Genomic DNA, 6066 nt, shown 5'->3' with positions numbered 1-6066 from the left:
CACAAGTTTAAGGCTAGCCTGGACAACTGAGCAAGACCCTAGATCAAAATTTTTTTTGAAAATTTAAAAGGCTGGGAATACATTCAGTTGTAGAGTTCTTGCTAATGGATGTGAGGCCCTGGACTCAGTCCCCAGTATTAGAAAAGAAAAAAGAATGAGAAAGAGGAGAAAGGGAGGGAAGAGAAAAGAAAAAGACAACGAAAGCCAGCTGGGGAAAATGTGTCCCAACTCTCCAACATCTCCAGTCGGTATTTATGAATGGCTGATATCTTCTCTTTTACCCAGAATGCTCTTCACATTGTGTCTTCTAATCCAACCCCCACGCCCCACCATTGTACAGTTCAGGAGAGTGAAGTCCAAAGATTGCCCAGGGTCCTGTACTTGGTAAAAGGCTGGTTGAGCCTAGAGCACAGGCTCCCTGACCCCCTCTTTCTCCACTTTACCATTGCAAACACTTTTACATTTTCAACTAGAAGCCACGTCGTTGCCATGACTGCCACTATGCCAGGTGACAGTGATGAAACCACTTTCCTCTTCCCCCGGGCAGGGCAGAAGCTAGGTTCTGAAGCTGCAGAGCCAAACACTGGCATTTGGGTGGGGGTGGGGGGGTACCAGGGATTGAACTCAAGGGCACTCAGCCCCTGAGCCACATTCCCCAGCCCTATTTTGCATTTTATGTAGAGTCTCATTGAGTTGCTTAGTGCCTCACTTTTGCTGAGGCTGGCTTTGAACTCTTGATCCTCCTGCCTCAGCCTCCCAAACCACTGGAATTACAGGCATGCGCCGCCATGCTGGGCTAACACTGTCATTTCTGATTCCATGAAGCTTAGGGGAAAAAAAAAAAAACATGTCATGAGCAAAAACAGTCCACTTCTGAGGCAGTCACACACAGTTGAAAATACAAACCCCATACAAGAACACACGTGCATATGCCACACAGATATCTGTATTGAGAGTGTAAAGGGATGAGCGTGGGCTCTGGATTCAGGTGGACTTGGTTCATTTCCCAGAGCTAACATTATTGGCTTTGAGTCTGTAAGTAAATTACCAGATCCTTCTAAGCCTTTGTACACAAAATGGGGAAATTAACACTCATTCAAAGACGTCAAAAAGCTCAACATAAACCAGGCCAGGTGCAGCTGCATGCATGCCTGTAAGCCCGGCTACTTGGGAGGCTGAAGCAGGAGGATCACATGTTCAAGGTTAGTCTGGGCAACTTAGCAAGACTGGCTCCAAATTAAAAATTTTAAAGGGCTTGAGATGTAACTCACTGATAAAGCACCTCTGGGTTTAGTCTCCTGTACTGAAAGGGCAGGGGCAGTTGAGCCAGAGGCCAGAGAAGGAATGGAGGAATGTGAGGGGTGAGAGACAGAGGGGGTCCTAATGGGAAGATATCTGGAAACCTCAGATAATGATCTAAGAAGTCATACTGCAGAAATTATTCACTAGAATGCACAAACCCCAGAAGAAAGTTCAAATTCTTTTCTCCTTATGATCTGGATACCCAGCCCAGGTCCCCTTCCTCTGAAGAATCCTTCCCATTCGTCACCACCCTATTGTGTCTTCCAGACTTGGCCAGAGGACTCTCCAGCTGTCTCCCTTCCACCAGGCTTTCTCATCTCCCCACACAGGGTCCTGTGCCAGACCAAGCAGCCACCCACAGACAGGCAGACCTGAAACAAGCCTGGGCTTTCTGGCCTGAGCCGGGCCTCATCAGGGCCCACTGCAGAAAGTGAAGCTGAGAGAGAGGCTAACAGAGAAGGCTGCAGGGATTCATCTGCCACTGAGAGTTTTCTAAAGTACAGGGTGGGAAGGGGGCCGGGCTGAAGCATGCCCTGTGTCTGTCTATGCAAAGACCAAAGACAAAATTGAGTCAGATGCCAAGGTCACTGAACAGATAAACTAGGGTGAGTCCAGAGCCACTGTCCAGGACAAAGAGAGATGGAGGTGGGGGCTGATGTGCAGAAGCCAGTGAAAGCCAGAGAGAGAAGCTTGGCATTGATGAGATGGACAGCCACAGGCCCCCTGGACATCAAGCCAGGGGCTGAGTCAGCCACCCAAGCTGGAGGCAGCAGGAGGACAACTGGGCTAAAACAGGCCTCTTCAGAAACAAGCGGGGGCGGGAGCTGGCCATGAGGGAAATGGAGGCAGCTACATCAAGCAGGCCCCCGCGAGAAGCTCGGGTGTTAGTGGCCCCAGCACTCTTCCCCGTTCCCAGGGAATGGAGCACAGGACAGCTTTGATCCCTGCCAGTATGAAGCATCATCACGGGGGCGGGCAGCCCTCCGTCCAGGGAGCCTGGCCCTGTCCTCTTCCACTGCCTTATAAAAGTGGCCCTTCCCCCACCCCCGCTCTTCCTTGTGCAACATCCTGGGTTCTCCTCAGCTCCAGCTTCCCCACGACACCCCACCTGCACACTCCCTTTCTTATCCCAGCATGCTGAGCTCAGCCTCTCCCCCTGACTCAGCACCCAGCGAAGCCGCCTCATCCCACCTAGAAAGGCACAAACACACTCCCTTTGAAGGTTTCTCATGACAACGCAGGTTCCCTGGTTGTGTGACCTGAAGAACGCCATGTCATCTATCTGCCCTGTTCCCTGAGGGACATGAAGGAGGTTCCTGCCAACCCCTATACTCTGTGTCCCCCATGGTTGGGGTGTTAGTAGGTTGGGGTCTTCTGCAGTCTAGATACTGAGCCAAAGAGTCTTTGAGGCAGTTGAAGTTCAGAGAGGTTAAAGACCCAAGTTTGCACAGCCAGGCAGCACCTGAGCAGGATTTAGAACTGTGCTGTTTGCCTCAGACTGGGTACACAGCGGCCCAGCAATCGTTGGTTGAATTGTTGGATAAATCTCCTAACAGTGAAGATGGGAGAAACTCAATAGAATCCGCTGGCTAATACGGCTCAGGGTCTCCACAGCCTAGGTATTAGTAATGCTTCCCCCAGGGGGGGACGATCTCCCCAGACCAAACTGCGTCTACTCCTAGAATGTGTTCACTCACCTTAGCCCTTCTCTCCGGCTTGGAAAAACACGTTCTATATAAGTTCCTCCTGAGCAACAACTGTGAGGATGGGGGGCACTGAAATGTTTTGGTTTTTTATTGTTGTTTTGATGGTTTTGTTTTGTTTTATTTGGGTACTAGGGATTGAACCTAGAGGTATTTAACCACTGAGCTACATCTCCACTCCTTTTTGTTTGTTCTTTTAAGGCAGAGCCACACTAAGTTGGTTAGGGCTTTGCTAAATTCCTGAGGTTGGCCTCAAACTCTCAATCCTCTTCTCTCAGCCTCCCTGGCCTCGTGGGTTTACAGGCGTGTGCCACCACATGGCACCTGGCATCACTGAACTGTTCTCTAGGAAATTCCAGCACTGCCAATATCCCCTCCAGGTCCTCATGCAAGACCTTGATCCTTGCTTGGAGTGACAGGCAAGGGCAAATCAGCCCCCTCCTGCTTGCTCCACAGCAGGCCCCTGCAGCCAACCCGGAGTGGGGTCAGAAGCCTGGGGCTGGGAAGTTCTGGCTGCCCAGGTTTAATTCAGAAGAAAGTTGCCCCCACCAGCCTGGGCCTCAGCTTTCTCCTGTTAATTGAGATAATGACCCAGCTCCCAGGGCTGCTTCCAGCTTGAAAGGGGCTTTGAGATGCTGGGATGAAAGGAACAGGGCTGAGCACAAAGCTCCCTGCAAGCTGTCCCAGAGTGGGAGGCTGGCCCGGCCTTCCCAGCCCCTGCTGAGTCACTTCCTCCCTCCTGGCAGGACTTGGCCTCTGTAATCCAGGCACACCAAACTCTCCCCTTCAGGACAGTCGTTGGGGTGCACGTGGGGGGAATCCCACAGTCTGTAGGACATAGGTTGGGCTTGAACCTCAATTCACCACCTCCTGGGTTGGGGAGGGAGGCGCTGCTGGCCTTGGTGCAGGTGGGGACGCTGTCCCACATTCATAGCTTCCTGACTCTCCTGACGTGTCTGGGAGCGCTAGGTGGCTGAGCAATGAGCATCCTTTGTTACACTCGGAGAAGCTGAGGAACAAAGAGCAGAGGAGCCTTCCCAAAGTGGAGGAGCACATCTGAGGAAAGCAGAGCTGAAGCCCTCGGGCTCATTCCCATGGGGCAGCCAGGCCTCAGGTCACTCGCTCATTTAATTGTGGCGCCCTCCAGTGAGCTCACAGCATTTTTATGTGCTTTGGTTACCAGAAGGTGATGGTTGCATAGATGTGGTCTTGGCCTTCAAGGAATTTCTCCCTCTGCTAGACCAGTACCTCTTTAGTTCCTAGAGGATCACTAGATATCTTGGGATTAAAACAATAAAATTGAATTGAAAAGCCTGGCACAGTGAACACATGCCTGTAAGCCCAGCACCTCAGAAGGTTGAGGCAGGAGGATTGCAAATTCAAGGCCAGCCTCAGCAACTTAGCAAGACCCTCAGCAGCTTAGTGAGAACTTGTCTCAGAATAAAAAATAAAAAGGAATAGAGATGTCGCTTCATGGCAAAGTATCCCTGGGTTCCATCCCAGATACAAATTTAAAAAAAAAAAAAAAAAAAAACACAAAACTGGGTGTTGAGCAAAGGAATGAGGTCTTCTGGAAGGTCAAAGGCAGAGAGGTGAGAGCTGCTAAGGAGCAGGGTGTCCAGGGTGGCCTGGCCAACGGACCAGAACTACAAGATCCAACAGAAAATTCTCCAGCTGGTCTGCGGTTGGTACCATGGGGCCGAGCTCCCCTAACCCAGCTCCTTCAGAGTCTCATGACCTGAGGGAACTAAAATTTTTGTACCTCCCAAGGATCTAGGATTCCTTCCCCTTCAGCATTCAGACATGAAATTAATATTGAGCCACGGCCTGCTTTGGAACAGATTTTGTTCTGCGCAAAAAGAAGGCATGGACCCTGCCCTCAGAGTAGAGAAGAACCACATGCAGGTGACCAGACTACAAGTGGCATGTGCTGAGATGGAAGGCACCACAGCTGCAGGCTGTGGGGCCAGGAAGGAAGGACTGGAGGGGACAAAGCCCTGAAGGCTGTCACTGGTACTTAGACCCTCCTCTTTCCAGTTTTGAGGCATCTCTCCCCAGTTTGAGGGCTGCCATGTGGTTCTTTAAACCAGCCAGACCTTGCTGGAGTCACCCCAGGCTCCTAGCAGTTTGTTCCATTGGGATCTTTCCCTCAAAATTGAGCAAACACTCATGAAGTCTTAGGACAGCATCGAACTCACAGCAAGCATCTCTTCGGGTTTGTTCCTTTGCTCCTGGTACTTCCAAGTCTATCCTTACTAGAAAGCAATGCAGAGTGTTGGTGTGGACCGTAAAGAACTCTCCAAAGCAAGGGTGGTTAAACCCCAGAACCGCAGCGTGAGGGAGACTATGCAATGGCTTTAAAACAGAGCTGGTGCTGGCTGCCCAGCTGCTTGACGTGGCTTGGGAAGTCTGGCCTGGAGACAGGGGGCTTGCTGCAAAGACCTTGCAGATTTGCTCTGGGCTGGGACAGACCTGAAGGCTGCAAGGGAGGGCACGGTAAGGAGTAGGCGTGTGAGAGGCCCTTGGGGTTGTTTTCCTATTTTTCTGGGCACTGGGGCTCAGGGCTCGCTCCTCTTGGCACTGGTCCTTGCTGGGCGCCGGCTCCAGCTTGTTAGTTTTAACTGGAGCAATTTCCTTTGAACTCAGCTTGAATTAGCATCACCATGGCGATGGATCAGGGTTTTCACAAGTCGACCTGGTCTTCACCTTTGAGCAATTAGTTCGAAGAAGAAAAGAAGGGGGAAGGAGGGGGGGAGATAAAAGATAGGGAGAAAAAATGGGGAGGAAGGAAAGGAGAAAGCAAGATGAGTGGGAAAGGAAGAAGAAATTAATGGAGTAGGAAAAGGCAAAAGATGAAGAGGGGGAGATGGAATGTGAGAAGGCTGGAGAGGAGCTGGAGGAGGTGGGAGGAAGAGGGGATGATGCAGAAGCCAAGGAACATTCTGTGCACCCCACCAGGCTTAGCCCAGGGACTTAGAACATCTACTTCCGGGCCTTCCCAGCCCTTCCCAGCCCTTCCCAGCCCTTCCCAGCCCTTCCCAGCCCTTCCCAGCCCTTCCCA

Source organism: Marmota marmota, unplaced genomic scaffold (assembly GCF_001458135.2).
Source record: "Marmota marmota marmota unplaced genomic scaffold, marMar, whole genome shotgun sequence".
NCBI classification, from domain to species: Eukaryota; Metazoa; Chordata; class Mammalia; order Rodentia; family Sciuridae; genus Marmota; species Marmota marmota.
Note: the sequence above shows the minus strand (reverse complement) of the source record.